The 19338-nt window shown below is 42.1% G+C and overlaps 1 long non-coding RNA gene across 1 annotated transcript; it reads left to right on the forward strand.

Moving 5' to 3' along the window:
* The first annotated feature begins 6272 nt into the window (after positions 1–6272).
* Positions 6273–16275, forward strand: LOC147579301 (uncharacterized). The gene is made up of 3 exons (XR_015253793.1): positions 6273–9655; positions 11517–11576; positions 16214–16275. It is a non-coding gene; the product is annotated as an uncharacterized LOC147579301 (long non-coding RNA).
* Positions 16276–19338: the final 3063 nt, after the last annotated feature.

The following is a 19338-nucleotide window of genomic DNA, read 5'->3' on the forward strand; positions in this document are numbered from 1 at the left end:
ACCACCAACCGGTCTGTGAGCGCCCCAGTGAGAAGAAAACTGGTATGGGGAAGAAAATGAACAAAAACAAAAAACTATGGGGCGCCTGGGTGGCTCAGTGGGTTAAGCGTCCAACTTCAGCTCAGGTCATGATCTCACACTCTGTGAGTTTGAGCCCCGCGTCAGGCTCTGTGCTGATGCCTCGGAGCCTGGAGCCTGCTTCGGATTCTGTGTCTCTGGCTCTCTCTGCCCCTCCCCCACTTATGCTCGGTCTCTCTCTCAAAAATATATAAAACATTAAATAATAATAATAATTTAGTAATTAGTAATAATAAAAGAACAATTTAATAAATAATAATGTAATAATCATAATTTAATAAGAATAACAAGTCATAATTTAGTTTAGTAGTGGGGTCTTCTGTTCTCAAATCTCTCCCACATTCTTCACTTATGCTTTGAGATTCACCTCAGATACCACCTCCTCTTGAAGGACTCCTTGACCTCCCCCTTTCCTTCCATGTTTTGAAACTATGTTTTGGGGTTCAGGGCAGGGCACCCCACAATATGGTACTTTGGCATATTGATTATTTTGAATTCAAGTTACTTGAGAAACAGCCAGTGCAAGAAGGACACTCTGGCCCTCTTGTCTGTCCCCCGCTCCTTTCTGTCTCAAGAAGTTGAGAGACATCCTTATCGCCAGAGATAGGGAGTTCAAGGCCAAGAGGGTTGTGTAAACAACATCTGCTTAGTGTCTTCATTAATTATTATCCAAGCTAAAGTTTTTGTCTTGTAGTTCTTTACCAGTTTATTGTTCCTTTGTCTACAAGGCATATAAACTATCTTGTTTTGGTCACTTCCTGGGCGTTGTATCTTTGAGGCCCCATACATACAGAATTAAATTTGTTTTTTCCCTTGTGAACCTGTTTTGTGTCCGTTTAATTACTAAGGGTAGAAGGAAAGTTTCTCCGACATGTGCTTAGCGTCCATCATCTGTGCCCCCCAAACACCTGTGCTTACCTGTATCGTTGCACTTACCACACTGTTGTGATGAACTGTTTACTTTCTAGGTGCATTCGGACCATGAACTCAAAGGCAGGGACCATGGTTCATTCATCTCTGCATCACAGAGCCTAGCCTGGAATACGGTAGGCACTTCACACGTATTTGGTGAAATGAAACTCCGATGTAGTAGATTTGATTTTTAACTATCCTTTGGCTTACAGTGAATGGAGATTTGTCAGGATGGTTTGAGCAGGAGTCCCAAACCAGAGAAAACTCTGTCTCCCCCCGTCCATTTACCCCATGGGACAGCACACTGGTTGAGGGTCAGGGGCATCAGCAAAGATGTGGGGTTGTCTCTCTGTTGAGGGAGCCCCAAACAAAAGACTCTGGCAGTCCTTTTGACTCTGGGGTCAAGTGAACCAGAGGGAGAAGTGCTGGATACTGAATCAGAAAGTATCTTTAAGGCTTCTTTCTCCTCCACTTCCTCCTGAAGAAGGCCTCCCCAGAGGCACCGAAAGTAGACCGCTGGCCAAAACTTTAGAGACCTGGGAATGAAGGAACCAGGGCTAGGAATGATAGTGGTAAAGAGCATGACTGCCTGGGTCCTTGCCTATGCCCCCCTCCAGAGACTGCGTTGCACAGGCCGGGCACCAAGGCTGGTGTGGTGAGGGTGGCTTTCCCTGTGAGCCTTTGTAATTGCCTCTGGTCAGGCTTGAAAAAATCGCACATATGTGTTTAACCAGGAGCCCACCTCCTCCATATTAAAAGCCAAAACACAGAAACAATGAACCAGAGGTTCCGCTCTGCTGTTGTGGCCCCACCACTGGCCAGGATTCCTGAGGGAGGCACGAAGAGCTGACATCCTCCAATGACAAATTCCTAAGAGAAGGGTCCAAAGCTGTGGATCTACTAAAGTGAAGCAGGAATGCACACTCTTGTAGTAAATTAGGAAAGGCCAACAAAACTATGACCTACTAGTTCTCTATACCCTGGAAAAATTGGTGCCGTTCTTTTGTTAAAAGCAATAAACGAAAAATAAAACAAAAGTCAACATGTGAGTTTTGTCTTCCCAACACCAAATTTGTGGTGTCTTTTCTAACACCAACAACCAATTCTCTGACACCAGCTGGGTGACCAACAATTCAATTAATTCAGTGTTGACCTTAGCTACCCAGGGTTAACACCAACCTGACAAGTCAAAGGCTCAGTCCCACAGGACTGTCCTCACTCCAGGCAGCAGTCACAAGCCCTACAGGGCTGCCCAGACTTCTGACAGACCCACCATAAATTGGGGCTCCCACAACCCCTTCCTCAGTTTCCATAATTTTCCAGAAAGACTCACAGAACTCAGAAAGACACTTTACTTAATGATTACCGGTTTATTGTACAGGATACAACTCAGGAACAGCACAGTGCAGGAGAGGCATAGGGCAAGGTCTGGGGGCTGGGGCACACGGGCATACCTTCCATGCATCCCCAGATGTGCCACCTTCATGGCACTTTGATGTGCTCACCAACTCAGAAGCTCTCAAAACCCCATTGTTTAGGGATTTTTGTGGAGGTCTTGTTATGTAGACATGGTTGATTGAATCATTAGTCATTGGTCTAATCTCTGGCGCCTCTCAGCTCGCCAGAGGTTGGGGGCAGGTCTGTAAATTCTAACCATCTAAGCCCATGGTCGGTTTTTCGGGCATAAAGCCCTCATCTTAACATGGTCTAGAAGCCATCTCATTAGCATACAAAACACACTCTTAGCACTCAGGAAATTCTCAGGGTTTCTCAGGAAACTCTCAGGTCAGGAACAGGGCCAAAGACCAAATATATTTTTTATACCAGTGTCAGGTTTGCTGAAGGTGGACAGGTTGGGCCTGTCCAACATGAGAGGCCAGCTCCTCACTTGCAGCTTCCAGAAACTGCTGTCTTCAATTCATGCTCAATACAGGGCAGCTATTGTTGTTAGTAGTATGTATATTCATTCTTTACAATTGGTGTTCATTGAATACTATATTGATTCCTGGGGCTGCTTGTAAGAAATAACCACAACTCAGTGGCTTAAAACAATCCAAATCTGTTCTCTCACAGTTCTGGAGTCCAGAAAGATGAAATCAAGGTGTTGGCAGAGCGTGCCCCCTCTGAAGCCTCTAAGGGAGAATCCTTCCTTATCTCTTCCAGCTTCTGGTGGACTCCATGGCTTTAACTCCTGCCTCTATATTTACATGGCCTTCTTCTCCTCTTTCCATGTCTATCCCCTCAGTGTCTCATATAAGGAGCCCTTGTTATTGGATGGAGGGCTCGCTCAGAGAATCCAGAATGATCTCATATGGAGATCTTGAATTACTTCTGCAAAGATTCGTTTGCCAAATGACATGAATGTCAACCTACTAAGACACATTCTGCTCAACTCATGTACTCTCTGAAGGGAGACACAAAGCTTCCTCTGTTGCTTTTTCATTCCCAAGGCAGGGAGGTTTAAACACAGGTCTGGGTGAAAGCCAGTGAGTAACTAGAGCTTCCCTGCAGAAGAAGTGAATGCAGGTTCTTATTGTTTTCCTCTCTTTATTCTCTTGTTGAGACTTCTGTGGCCAGGAAGGCCCAGAGGAAAAGGGTAAAACCCACAGAAAAGAACCACACTGCTAGCTGCTGGAAACAGGAACTTCTTAGGCTTTAGGGGAGAAGGGCAAGAGAAATTGATTCCTAAGTCCAGCTCAACTAAAAAAAAGAGTGGCAGTCTCTCTCTCTCTCTCAAAAATAAATAAAAATATTAAAAGAACCAAAAAAAAAAAAAAAGGAGGCACCTGGGTGTCTCAGTCGGTTAAGTGTCCACCTTTGGCTCAGGTCATGATCTCGTGGTTTGCGAGTTTGAGCCCCACATTGGGTTCTGTGCTGACAGCTCAGAGCCTGGATCCTGCTTTGGAGTCTGTGTCTCCCTCTCTTTCCACCCCTTCCCCACTAGTGCTCTCTCTCTCTCTCTCTCTCAAAAATAAATAAAAATATTTTTTGAATAAATTAATTTAAAAAAAAATTTTAAAGAGTGGCAGATCAGGTAGAAATTCGAGCATTTCTGTGGCATACTACCAACACTCTCTCATAAATCCTTACAGTGATACCACATTTTGTAACAGAAAACTATGACTCCGAGGACTTAACACAACCTGCCACTACTAATTGGTGGAGACAGGATTTTAAAACCACGTCTGCCTGCCTGCCTGCAAAGTCTCTATTCTTTCTGTCATGTCTAGCAGGGAAATCAAATAGCAGACTTCAAAAAATGGCTACACTCTGCAGAAGTAGCCATCTATGGTATCATTAGAGAAAACCTCCTAACCACCAGAGTTCTAAAACTATAGAATAATCATTTCCCTTTTTTCCAGAGATCCACAGAACTAGAAAGACCTTTTTCTGACTCATCCATTTCTGTCTGTGACCCCAGCTTTCTTCTACTCTCCTATGTTTATTAAACACCTGCTAGGTGCTAGGGACATCCTTTAATTTAGCCCACAACTTCTGAAGTAACTATTATCTCTGTTTTACGGACTCTGTTGCAATAAAAATGAGCAATTTGCCTACCATTACATAGCTACTAAAAGTCAAGGCCAGTATTGGGATAGAAGTTGGTCAGACCCCAAAGCCAATGATGCAATTGGAAACTTGGGGTTATTATTTACTTTCTCTTCTCAATACTACTTATTTGGTATTTGTATTTATTTATTTATTTTTAAATGTTTATTCATTTTTGAGAGAGAGAGAGAGCATGAGCAGGGGAGGGGCGGCAGCGGAGGGGGTGGGGGGAGACAGAGGATCCGAAGCAGGCTCTACACCGACCCCAGCAAGCCCAATGTGGGGCTCCAACTCACAAACTGTGAGATCATGACCTGAGCCAAAGTCGGACACTCAACCAACTGAGCCACCCAGGCACCCCTGTATTTATTTTTTAGTCATATTGGAAATATGTCTACACTTAGTCATCATTGGCTAATCCCAAGGTGTCTAACGCTTCTTTACCTTCTGTCACTCGGACATAGATAGAGATAGATATCTTCTCTACTCATCTGGGCTGGATATCTTTTTTCTGCTCCCCAGATCTAGTCTTCGCCCATCTCTATTCAGCTCTGTGTCCCCAGGAATCAGGAATTCAGCAAATAGACCCCTTTGAATTCTGGTTACCAGTTGAGTTTGGCCAATGGGGAACTCCAGCAGAAGGTTAGAAGGAGGGAGGAGAGCAGAGGCAACTTAATGGCCATATGACATGTGTTATCACACCAGGTCCCATGTTAGCAAGTCCCCATGCTTGAAATCTTTAATAATTTTTTAGTAAGGAGCTCTGTATCTTCACTTTGTATTGGGTTCTGTATTGGGGCTAGTTTTCTTGTTGAGAAAGGGTGGAAAATGTCCAGGATACAACCCTATTCACTGGCACTCCTAAACTCCTTCCAAGTGAGTCATAAGACACCCAGACAACGAGGGGAAAATTACAACAGTCATATATTGTCAAACAACTTCTCACTGAAATCAGAATCCAAAGGGGTAATTGGCCCTTAAAAATATAACAAAGTAAGGGGCACCTGGGTGGCTCAGTTGATTAAACGTCCAACTTCAGCTCAGGTCATGATCTCACGGCTCATGAGTTCGAGCCCCGCATTGGGCTCTGTGCTGACAGCTCAGAGCCTGGAGCCTGCTTGGGATTCTGTGACTCCCTCTCTCTGGCCCTCCTCCACTTGAGCTCTGTCTGTCTGTCTGTCTCTCTCTCTCTCAAAAATAAACCTTAAAAATATATGTAACAAAGTAATGGGTATTGAGTTCTATTTCATAAATGAACATAAATAAGATAGAAAAGAAGCATGCTATGGCCTAAGTAACATGCCTAGGGTGCAGTGAGAGCCCCACCCCACAGCCTCCCTGAGGGAAGAAGAGGCATAAACGATGAATGGCTGGATCCCACAAGATGTGAGAAGTAGTATTTTCAGTATCATTGAGTTCTAAGTATTTTCAAAGTTTGCTTATTATTTCTTCTGCCGCCCATGAGTTATTAAATGTGTGTTTTTAAAATTCTTAAATGTTTGGGGGAGGTTGTCATTACCTGTTTGTTACTGAAACTTATTTAATGCCATCGTATGTCTATACTGTCAATTCTCTGCAAGATATTGTTGGAGGAGGTCAGCAAGAGGACGTGACTGCAGGTTGACCCGTGAGCTGGACCCGGCAGTCGGAGGCTCCTCGCCTCCAATTCTGTCCTTGGAATATACACTCCACTGGCCTTCCCCACTTCCAGAGGCTGCCCCAAGGACACGGCCTTGAGATAGGTGGTGATGAGAACACCCGCATGGTGTACATGACTGAGCCCAGGTAAAGCCTCCATATAAACTTCTAAGATCTAGCCGGTGGTGCGGGGATTAACTTGCTCCTCAGGACAAGCCTCATATGTAAGTTCCCTTGTTTATTAAACCTGCCACCCACCGACCTGGAGTGGCCTGCCTCTTTCTCTGGTTTCCCCTTTCTTTCTGCTTGCAAGTCCAGTTTCAGATTTCACCTGGGAAGCTCCAGACGGGGTTGTGAACTAACTGTTGAGCCAGCCAGGACGCTAAAGAAATGGGCCTTGGGAGAGAGGCATTCTACAGAACAATCCTGAGTTGGCCATCAATTTCTGCGTGTGGGGCATGGGGTCCCATGGATTAGAAGCTTGTGGACCACACGTGAGTATGGGGACACCTGGAAAACACTGGTTGTCTTAATGCACTTGTTTGAGAAACTGCATGTAGCTCACTGGGGGCAAAGAGAATCCCTCGGGAGGTGAGCAGAGTGAAGAGCAGGACGTGGTGACTAACAGTGAAGCGGATGTACTGTCCCCTGCCTTCGAACCCCAAACACAAAGGAAAGCAAAAGCCCAGCAACAACAACCCCAGCCCCCAGGGAGCCCCCAGTTCAGGAAACATTCATGAAGAGAGAAGATACTCCCCCTAAGCTTATTGGGATAGCTGCCAAGTTCCTGAAAAAGGCCCGGGAAAGTATCCAGGTGTGGCTAGCACAGCTATGAGATGCAGGGGCCATGGGATTTCTCTGACTGGGCAGGAGGCAGAGAAAATGAGCAACATCAACCACATTCACTGCTCTCTGGCAGCATCTGCATGGTATTCAGGGGTTCAAGGTACTCACTCCCTTGTTGATTGGGTTATTCTAGCCTGCAGGAAAGCTCAGCCCAATGAGGAGGCCTCTTTGGGCACCAGGGACCCTGGAAATCTCTACAGGAAGTACAAGAAGTTCTTAGAACTTCCTCTTTCTCTTCCGGTCCCAGGTGCTTCAGGAGTTCCGGGCTTCAGTATAGAAATTGCCCAATGCAAGAACCACACCACACACAACCAGTCACAAAAATTGCGCAGAAGTGAAGAAACCCCAGTCACAAAGATATGAATATCCCTGTCTCTTTTTTTTAATGTTTATTTATTTTTGAGAGAGAGTTGAGCTGGGGAGGGGCAGAGAGGGAGACACAGAATCTGAAACAGGCTCCAGGCTCTGAGCTACCAGCACAGAGCCCAACGTGGGGCTCGAACTCACAGACCACGAGATCATGACCTGAGCCAAACTCGAACATTTAACCAACTGAGCCACCTAGGTGCCCCAAAGATATGAATCTCTTAAGGGGGTAGACCCCAAGTTCCTGAGGAACATGTGCTTTGCCAGAAAGCACAAAAAGAAGGGCTAAAGGAGATGGAGGCCAGTAATGCCAAGGCCATGGCTGTATGTGCTGAGGCTATCAATGCCCCTGACAAGTCCGTGATCCCAAAGGTTGGCAGCCACAAGCTCAATCAACTTGCTTACATCACTCACCCCATGCTCTGGAAATGTTCTCATGCCCATAATGCCAAGGGTCTCAGGCTCTGCCAACCAAAGGCCAAGGCCAAGGTTCAAACCAAGGCCCAGGTTGTGGCTCTGGCCCCAGATGTGGCTGAAGGTGCCGGGTCCCTGAAAAAGGCTCTAATATGGAGGCTTCTGTCTGCCAATGTGAGGACAGAAGGACTGGTGTTACCCTGGGCTTCTATCTGCAGGGGCTGGTATCTTTCTGTGTTAGTTGCACAAATAAACCTGAGGCAGGATCTGTTGAAAAAGAAAAAGAAAAGAAAATTCTTAGAGAATTGGAAATGAAACAGACCATCATCTATGCCCCTGTCTTTGAAGGCCCTAATCAGGCCCACATGCATTGCAGGAATGAAAACTAAGATTCTCTAGTCTGCTCTAGCACCCGGTATGGGATGCTGATGTCCGTGCTGAGCCCAGTCGTGGGACAGACGTTTATGATGTTGGCTGATTCATTGCTGATCTGAAGGGGACTGACAAATGCCAGGAATGAGGATGGGCTGTGGAAAAGACCCGAAACAGAGAGGGAGCTGGAAGAGCCAAAAGGCTGTAAAGGATCCTATGAAAGTAACCTGAATGAAATGTGGTTTGACCTCACTGCTGCGGGGATCCCATCTGAACAGATAGACCAACAGCCCAATGCTGTGTTGGTTGTCGTATGGGAAGCCTTAAAGCCTGAACAATTCAGACCTGCCCCATCTGCCTCTACCATCCCTGATGCCCCACCTGCTCCAACAGAGGCCTTAGGAATACAGTCTTATTTACTGTGGGTGCCTCCCAATGCCCTGGGCATAGGATGCAAGCCAAGATTACCTCCAGGTGAGGATCAGTAGAGGTGACCAGAAGCCTCGTATAGAGCTCACTATTCACTGGTCCTCCAGAAATAAACAAAGGGTAAACTCTGGTAGACCCTGGAGCTGAATGTACTCTAATACATGGTAACCATCAGAAGTTTCCTGGCCCCTCACACCATTGATAATTAAGGAGGGCAAATAGTTATGGTCAGAAAGGTCTTTTTGACACTGCAATTGGGTGTTCTCCACCCCTGCCCAAGAGCATGAGATTTTTACCTCCCCAATACCAGAGAACATATTGGGCATTCATACCCTCCAAAGTCAATCTGCAAACCTGTATTGCTGAATTCCACCTGTAGTTACAGTAATCAAATAAGTGCTGACAGGAAATGCCAGCTGGGAACTGGTAAGCCTGCCACCCCCATAAGGGGTGGTAACAGTCAAACAATATAAGTTCCCTGGGGGCATAAGGAGATAAGAGAAACTTATCCAGGAACTGCTCAGTGTGGGTATCATACTTCCTGCCCATCATGCTTTCCATAGCCCAGTAAGATCTGTAAGTAAGCTTCATGGCAGATGACAGCGGAATACTGAGCATTGAACAAAATAGTGCCCCCCATCCATGCAGCTGTTCCCAACATCGCCACCATCGTAGATACCTTGGCCAGGGTCCTAGAGTGTATCATGCTATGCTGCACTTAGCAAATGTCTTTTTCAGAAACCCCCTGGCACCTGAGTCACAAGATTAATCTGCCTTCACATGGCAGTGGGGGGGAAGGGTGGGGGTGGCAGGGAACAACAATGGACCTTTCAAGGGCTTCTCCAAGTAGCCCAAGATCTGTCACTATTCTCCTTCCCCTCATCAGTACAATGGTCCCATGACATTGACGATATAATATTAACGTGCAAAGATATGCTTGTTGCAGGACACCTTGCAGGTGATACACTTACAAGGGAGAGAATAGACAGTGAACCTACAGAAAATTCAAGGCCCAGGCACTACCATAAAGTCTTGGGAGTCATTTGGTCAGGTAAGACACGTGTTGTCTCGGAAGCTGTGATCGCTAGGTTGTTAGCCCATCCAATCCCTTTAAGTGTGAAAGAAGTACAAGCCTTTGTAGGGATTTGGTGGTTGTAGAGAACGTTCATTCCCCACTTGACACAGTGCCTCTATTCCTTATCCTGCCTAGAAAAGAAAGGGAATCAAAGCAGCCAGCACCTTTGAGAAGACAAAAGTACTAGTGAAGCAGATGAAAGCTCTGGGCATCTCCAAAGCAGGGCCAGCATTTGAGTTCGATGTGTCTGTGACTCCAGAAGGGCTGGGTCAGGCACTGTGACAGAGACAACAGAAAGACCGAGTGCCCCTGGAATTTTGGTCCTAGCACAAGAAGGGGGTAGAACCCCGATATACCGCCATAGAGCCCTAGCAACTGACCCTTCCGTAGATACAGGAGATTGGGTGCACAGAAAGACTGGCCGCCATTGCACCCAGGCAGGATGACATGTTGCTATGGACTCTGGATTGCCCTTGAAATAAAGTGAGTTGGTTTAATGCAGCAACAGCATGTCCTGTGTGTTCTACACAGTGTACAAGGCAACCGCCAAAGGAGTCTGGGACCAGCTGCCGGAGTTCCTAACCGATGAGAGACTGATTATATTGGCACTTGCTCCTCTGATCATTCATGCCCGCATTATGATCATCCCATGCGAGATAAATATTTTTGGTGCTGGCTGTGCCAGTGGGAGGGGCACTTAAAATTCCTCTACTAAAAATAGTCCCTTCCAGTTTTTAGCCCAAATTCCTCAGCACCATTGCCCTTCTTATACTCTTCTGAGTGGTCCCCCTTTCCACTCTCCTCCACAGTGTTTCCTGTGGTCTTAACTTGTTGATATCAAATGTCATCCAAGCTATACCAATAACTGTTGTTCTAGGGAGTATGGAAGACCTTCAGTCTTTTTTCTAACTAATTTTTAATGAATTTTATAACTAATTCTAACTAATTTTTAATTAACTTTTTCTATCAATAAGGTAGTAGCTACCTGATTGCATAAGTAGCTCATCTTTGTTTGGGATAATTTTGAAATCATAGATAAGGCACAAAGAAAAGAAAGAACACTCATGTTTCCATAGAAGTTTCTTTATATAGGAAAGCCACTCATAATGTTTTATGTATACTTTAATACCTTGTTTCTATGCATATATACCTAATTATTTTACGTAAGTGGATAATATGAATAATACTCTGAATTTATGTTAATATAATTTATCTGGCTCTCACAGATTCAGAGATATTCCACTCTCATAGCCACAGTGCACTATTTATTTATTTATTTATTTAAATGTTTATTTATTTATTTTGAGAGACAGACAAAGAGAGCATGAACTGGGAAGGCACAGAGAGAGAGAGAGAGAGAGAGAGAGAGAGAGAGAATCCCAAGCAGGCTCCACACTGCCAGTGCAGAGCCTGATATGGGGCTCAAACTCACAAACCGACCGTGGGATCGTGACCAGAGCTGAAGTCAAGAGTGGGATGTTAACCAACTGAACCACCCAGGTGCCCCAATAGTGCACTGATTATTTAGCACATGTGCTCTCCCATGGTAATTTCTTTCCCCTGAAGCCTTAGCATGACTTCAGTTCATGGCACTGCCTGAATATGCGCTGTTTGTGCCTATTCCAGAATGCACTCACCACACACTTATCAGCCTAAGACCTGCTTCTGTGTCCAGATCTCATCTTTCAAATAACCAACAGTGAGAATTTGTGAATATATGAAACCAAATAGACTAAGTTTTTGAACAATCAGAACAGGAAATTGAGCTCATGTTGCTCAGACCCTTATGTGAACCAGACAGGTGCCCACTAGCTAACTCCTTTTGTTCTGATTTCAGGATCTCAGGAGACAAGTATTTAGCATGTCTGTATGAAGGAAATGTACCACTCATGACAGGGTGAGTATTTCAGTTCGTGCAAATTTCATATTTCTTATTGTTAGTGAATGCATTGTAGCTTATAAATTTATCTTATGTTTTATTAATTTTTAAATGTTTGTTCTTTTCTTCTTTTGTTTTTTATTTTTTTATTATTTTTAATTTTTAATTTTTTAAAATTTACATCCAAATTAGTTAGCATATAGTGCAACAATGATTTCAGGAGTAGATTCCTTAGTGCCCCTTACCCATTAAGGTGCCCTTTACCCATCCCCCCTCCCACAACCCTTCCAGTAAACCTCTGTTTGTTCCCCATATTTATGAGTCTCTTCTGTTTTGTCCCCCTCCCTGTTTTTATATTATTTTTGTTTCCCTTCCCTTATGTTCACCTCTTTTGTCTCTTAAAGTCCTCATATGAGTGAGTTCATATGATTTTTGCCTTTGATTGACAAATTTCACTTAACATAATACCCTCCAGTTCCATCCACATAGTTGCAAATGGCAAGATTTCATTCTTTTTGATTGCCGAGTAATACTCCATTGTACATATATACCACATCTTCTTTATCCATTCATCCATCAGTGGACATTTGGGCTCTTTCCATACTTTGGCTATTGTTGATAGTGCTGCTATAAACATGGGGGTACATGTGTCCCTTCAAAACAGCACGCCTGTTTCCCGTGGATAAATGCCTAGTAGTGCAATTCCTGGGTTGTGGGGTAGTTCTATTTTTAGTTTTTTGAGGAAACTCCATACTATTTTCCAGAGTGGCTGCACCAGCTTGCATTGCCACCAACAATGCAAAAGAGATCCTCTTTCTCCACATCCTTGCCAACATCTGTTGTTGCCTGAGTTGTTAATGTTACCCATTCTGACAGGGATGAGGTGGTATCTCATTGTGGTTTTGATTTGTATTTTCCTGATGATGAGTGATGTTGAGCATTTTTTCATGTGTTGGTTGGCTATCTGGATGTCTTCCTTGGAGAATTGTCTATTTATGTTTTTGTTCATTTCTTCACTGGATTATTTGTTTTTTGGGTGTTGAGTTTGATAAGTTCTTTATAGATTTTGGAAACTAACCCTTTATCTGATATGTCATTTGAAAATATCTTCTCCCATTCTGTCCCATTAGTTTTGCTGATTGTTTCCTTTGCTGTGCAGAAGCTTTTTATTTTGACGAGGTTCCAGTAGATTTTTGCTTTTGTATCTCTTGCCTCCAGAGACGTGTTGAGTAAGAAGTTGCTGTGGCCAAGGTCAAAGAGGTTTTTGCCTGCTTTCTCCTCGAGGATTTTGATGGCTTCCTGTCTTACATTTAGGTCTTTCATCCATTTTGAGTTTATTTTGTGTATGGTGTAAGAGAGTGGTCCAGGTTCATTCTTCTGTATGTTGCTGTCCAGTTTTCCCAGCACCACTTGCTGAAGAGACTGTCTTTATTCCATGGATATTCTTTCCTGCTTTGTCAAAGATTAGTTGGCCATACGTTTGTGGGTCCATTTCTGGGTTCTCTATTCTGTTCCATTGATCTGAGTGCCTGTTCTTGTGCCAGTACCATACTGTCTTGATGATTACAGCTTTGTAGTATAGCTTGAAGTCTGGGATTGTGATGCCTCCTGCTTTGGTTTTCTTTTTCAAGATTGCTTTGGCTATTCGGGGTCTTTTCTGGTTCCATACAAATCTTAGGATTATTTGTTCTAGCTCTGTGAAGAATTCTGGTGTTATTTTGATAAGGATTACATTGAATATGTAGATTGCTTTGGGTAGTATCGACATTTTAACAATATTTGTTCTTCCTATCCAGGAGCATGGGATCTTTTTCCATTTTTTTTGTGTCTTCTTCAATTTCTTTCATAAGCTTTCTATAGTTTTCAGTGTATAGATTTTTCACCTCTTTGGTTAGTTTTATTCCTAGGTATTTTATGGTTTTTGGTGCAATTGTAAATTGGATCGATTCCTTGATTACTCTTTCTGTCGCTTCATTGTTGGTGTATAGGAATGCAACCAATTTCTGTGTGTTGATTTTATATCCTGCAACTTTGCTGAATTCATGAATCAGTTCTAGCAGTTTTTTGATGGAATCTTTTGGGTTTTCCATATAGAGTATCATGTCTTCTGTGCAGAGTGAAAGTTTGACCTCCTCCTGGCTGATTTGGATGCCTTTTATTTCTTTGTGTTGTCTGATTGCAGAGGTTAAGACTTCCAATACTATGTTGAATAACAGTGATGAGAGTGGACATCCCTATCTTGTTCCTGACCTTAGGGGGAAAGCTCTCAGTTTTTCCCCATTGAGGATGATATTAGCATTGGGTCATTCATATATGGCTTTTATGATCTCGAGGTATGATCCTTCTCTCCCTACTTTCTTGAGGGTTTGTATCAAGAAAGGATGCTGTATTTTGTCAAATGTTTTCTCTGCATCTATTGAGAGGATCATGTGGTTCTTGTCCTTTGTTTACTGATGTGATGAATCACATTAATTGTTTTGCAGATATTGAACCAGCCCTGCATCCCAGGTATAAATTCCACTTGGTCATGGTGAATAACTTTTTTAATGTATTGTTGGATCCGGTTGGCTAATATCTTGTTGAGGATTTTTGCATCCATATTCATCAGGGAAATTGGTCTATAGTTCTACTTTTTAGTGGGGTCTCTGTCTGGTTTTAGAATCAAGGTAATGTTGGCTTCATAGAAAGAGTTTGGAAGTTTTCCTTCCATTTCTAATTTTTGAAACACCTTCAAGAGAATAGGTGTTAGTTAACTCTTCCTTAAAGTAGAATTCCTTCGGCAGAATTTCCCTGGAAAGCTATCTGGCCCTGGACTCTGTTTTTTGGGAGATTTTTGATAACTAATTCAATTTCCTTACTAGTTATGGGTCTGTTCAAATTTTCTATTTCTTCCTGTTTCAGTTTTGGTAGTGTATATGTTTCTAGGAATTTGTCCATTTCTTCCAGATTGCCCATTTTATTAGCATATAATCGTTCATAATATTCTCTTATTATTGTTTTTATTTCTGCTGTGTTGGTTGTGATCTCTCCTCTTTCATTCTTGATTTTATTTATTTGGGTCCTTTCCTTTTTCTTTTTGATCAGACTGGCTAGTGCTTTATCAATTTTGTTAATTCTTTCAAAGAACCGGCTTCTGGTTTCATTGATCTGTTCTACTGTTTTTTTGGTTTCAATAGCATTAATTTCTGCTCTAATCTTTATTATTTCCTGTCTTCTGCTGATTTGAGGTTTTATTTGCTGTTCTTTTTCCAGTTCCTTAAGGTGTAAGGTTACGTTGTGTACCTGAAATCTTTCTTCCTTCTTTAGGAAGGCCTGGATTGATATATACTTTCTTCTTATGACCAACTTTGCTGTGTCCCAGAGGTTTTGGGTTGTGGTGTTATCATTTTCATTGACTTCCATATACTTCTTAATTTCCTCTTTAACTTCTTGGTTGGCCCATTCATTCTTTAGTAGGATGTTCTTCAGTCTCCAAGTATTTGTTACCTTTCGAAATTTTTTCTTGCGGTTGATTTCGAGTTTCATAGCGTTGTGATCTGAAAATATGCATGGTATGATCTCGGTGTTTTTGTACTTATTAGGGCTGATTTGTGTCCCGGTATATGGTCTATTCTGGAGAACCTTCCATGTGCACTGGAGAAGAAAGTGTATTCTGCTGCTTTAGGATGAAATGTTCTGAATATATCTGTTAAGTCCATCTGATCCAGTGTGTCATTCAAAGCCATTGTTTCTTTGTTGATTTTTGGATTAGATGATCTGTCCATTGCTGTGAGTGGGGTGTTGAAGTCTCCTACTATTATGATATTACTATTGATGAGTTTCTTTATGTTTGTGATTAATTGATTTATATATTTGGGTGTTTAAATATATATATATTTGGGCACATAAATATTTACAATTGTTAGGTCTTCTTGGTGGATAGACCCCTGGATTATGATATAATGCCCTTCTGCATCTCTTGGTACAGTCTTTATTTTCAAGTCTAGATTGTCTGATATAAGTATGGCTACTCCAGCTTTCTTTTGTTGACCATTAGCATGATAGATGGTTCTCCATCCCCTTATTTTCAATCTGAAGGTGTCTTTAGGACTAAAGTGGGTCTCTTGTAAACAGCATATAGATGGATCTTGTTTCCTTATCCATTCTGTTACCCTATGTCTTTTGATTGGAGCATTGAGTCCATTGACGTTTAGAGTGAGTAGTGAAAGATATGAATTTATTGCCATTATGATGCTTGTAGAGTTGGAGTTTCTGGTGTTCTCTGGTCCTTTCTAATCTGTGTTGCTTTTGGTATTTATTTATTTACTTATTTATTTTCATTTTTTTCTCCCCTCATTGAGTCCCCCTTAAAATTTCTTGCAGGGCTGGTTTAGTGGTCACAAACTCCTTTAATTTTTGTTTGTCGGAGAAACTTTTTATGTCTCCTTCTATTTTGAATGAAAGCCTTGCTGGATAAAGAATTCTTGGCTGCATATTTTTCTGATTCAGCACATTGAATATATCCTGCGACTCCTTTCTGGCCTGCCAAGTTTCTGTGGATAGGTCTGCTGTAGACCTGATCTGTCTTCCCTTGTAGGTTAGGGACTTCTTTTCCCTTGCTGCTTGTGTGAACCAGACAGATGCCCACTAGCTAACTCCTTTTGTTCTGATTTCAGGATCCCAGGAGACAAGTATTTAGCATGTCTGTATGAAGGAAATGTACCACTCATGACAGGGTATTTCAATTCATGCAAATTTCATATTTCTTATTGTTAGTGAATACATTGTAGCTTATAAATTTATCTCTTATTTTTTTATTAATTTTTTTAAAGCTTATTTTTGAGAGACAGAGAGAGACAGCATGAGCAGGGAAGGGGCAGAGAGAGGGAGACACAGAATCTGAAGCAGGCTCCAGGTTCTGAGATGTCAGCACAGAGCCTGACGTGGGGCTTGAACTCATGAACTGAGATCATGACCTGAGCCAAAGTCAGACACTCAAACAACTGAACCACCCAGATGCCCCTATCTCTTATTTTTAAATTGAATTAGGCCTCAAGAGATTGGTCATCTCTTATTAGCTGACAATCAAGTTTCTGCACCATTAAAGCTGAAAACCATGGTGACATCATCTAGGCAATTCCATCAGTGGTAGTAGCATATCTGGACTCCCAGCCATCGGGTTCCTTAAAATATGTTGTGTCACTCTGCCTACAGCAATTCCTGGTATGTTCCACTCCCAAAGCAATAAAGTTTTGACTCATCCTCCTATTATCATGTAATACCTTGTTCTTTACATATCATTCAAATAGGCCAATGAGTTACAAATAACTTTTTAGTAGTAAAATTTTTTAAAATTAAGCAACGCATGAAATTCCAGAGTCTTTGAGTTGAACTGCATAGACAGAGGGACTTTAAAATCTTTTCCCTGCTTTCCTCCTCTCTTTCTTCTGCTCACATCTATCTACTCACTTTAAGAACCAGCTCCAGACTTGATGTACCTCACCCCAGGCTGTACGCTTCCTTCTTTCAACTCCCAAAATAACTTGTGTTGATCAATCACTGCACTTACCACACTATAATTACATGCTTATGCCTTGACTGCCCTGAGAGATCATTGAAAGCAGATTTTGTCTTATTCTTCTTTGTAATCCCTAACACCTAGCAAAGTTTCTGATGCATGTTCCTTTGTGAATAAAGGAATGAATGTCTAAAACACTAGCCCACATGTAGTTCAAAGACAGCTGTGTCACTTGATATTTATTTCTGTATTGAATATGTAGGCTTTCAAATTTGGTTGCACACATCTGCCCATCTGACAACGTAATTACAATTACAAATATAATGATAGGTAAAATTTACTGGGCATGTACCATGGTAAGTAGCTTTATACCCATTAGCTCATTTAATCCCCACAACAATGCTGCAAAGTAAATGTTGTCATTTAAAATGTTCAAGTAAAGAAACTGATTCCAGACCCACACTTATGCCATATTGTTCATATTGCCTAGTTCACCACAGGCAAGCATACCTACGGCTCCTCAGATTAAATCTAGCCACACAGCCCAGGTACCCTGTGGAAGTCTACAGCTATCTCCATGTTTTCTTCAAGCTCTTTCACTTCTCAATAACCGTACCCTTCTGCATCCATGAGGATTGTCTCTATTTACCCTTACAAAATCATCTGACTTAAGAAATTAGGCTGTGAAGAGGAGGAGAGACATATGGCCATTGTTAGAAGGGAAAATAAGATGAAGGATTTTGTTGGCTTTGTTTTTAATGACGGGTTTCAGGAGGTTTGTTTGTTTTGCAAAAGAATCGAGAGGCCACAGACAGGGAAGAGGGAATAAATAGGTGACAGCATGAGGCTGAGTTAGGAGTGAAAGGGAAAGAAGACGGGAGGATCAGACACTGTTGGAGAGATTGATCTTAGCTAAATGGGAGGAAACACTCCTTTACTGTAACAGGCTAGAACAGAGATGGGTGGAAATCCAGATGCTTATGTAAAGTTGTTAGAGGGAAGAGAGTAAAGGGAGTTTGAAGTAATCTTTGTGGAAGGGAGAAAGCAAACTGACCAAAGAAACAATAGCATGGCTAGGCAGAGATGAGGGTTCATTCTGGGTTGAGATTTATGAATGCCTAATGTCACCAAGCTTTTCGCCTGATTGGTTTCCTCCATCAGAGGCTCAGATGGTGGAACGGAAGCACAAACAGACAGACAGACAGCTGGATTCATGCAGGTAGTCAGCTGGGTTAAACTGGTAATTGTGATGCCATTAAGAATGCCTAAGTAGGTCCACTGTGATGCAAGGTTGTCCTCTTAAAGCTTCTGTAAGCCAGTGATGCCAGTTCAGTCCTTTTCAAAGCAAACCATTATAATGCAAAGAGGTTAGTTTAGAAAAGTGTGAAATAAAATAGAACCATAGCAAACCTTCACCAGATTAAACAGCACAGAACTAAAGACTTAGTTATTCTGACATGTATAGTTTAACTCTAATGGAGACCCATGTGCTTTCATTCATCTATTTATGTAAAATCTAAAACTATTTTACTCACCACATCTCCAATGCCTAGCACAGTACCTGACGCTTGTTAAATGTACAGTAAGTGTTTAGTGAATGAGAGTGTCAATACGACTTGCTACTGAGATGGTAAAAAGTATTGGAAACAATGATCTTGGATAAGATGACTCAACATCGTAAGGAAAATTAGTCCTTCCTAAACTAACATAAAATGAACACAACTTCAATAAAATATCAACAAAAGTTTTATGGAGTTAGATAAGTTTTTACTAAAGTTCATATGAAAAAAATAAACATGCAAGAATAGATAGGGAAACACAAAAAGGAACAAAAACGAAGGGGGCTAGCTCAACCAAATATTAAAATACAGTGTAAAGGCTCTATAATTTCAAGTGTGGGGATTGGAACATAAATAGATAGATGGACCAATGGAATAGAATAAACTCAAGTACACATAGAAATTAGTGTATGATAAAGATGGACCATTTATTACCACTGGGTAATAAATGATGCTGGGACAACTGTTTGACCATTTGGGAAAAAAATAAAATTATATCCCTGCCTAATGTGGTACACAAGAATAAGCTTCAAATGTATTAGGAAAATAAAAGTAAAAAAGGAAGCCATACAAGTATTAGAATAAAACACAAATGATTTTTTTAACATTAGTATAAGGGAGGGCTCCACACTGAGCATGGAGCCTGCTTGGGATTTTCTCTCTCCCTCTCCCTCTCCCTCTGCCCCCATCCCCCCACTCATGCATTCCCTTTCTCCCCCTCTCT

Source organism: Puma concolor, chromosome B4 (genome assembly GCF_028749965.1).
Source record: "Puma concolor isolate L17-30 chromosome B4, mPumCon1.1.hap2, whole genome shotgun sequence".
In the NCBI taxonomy this organism is placed as follows: domain Eukaryota; kingdom Metazoa; phylum Chordata; class Mammalia; order Carnivora; family Felidae; genus Puma; species Puma concolor.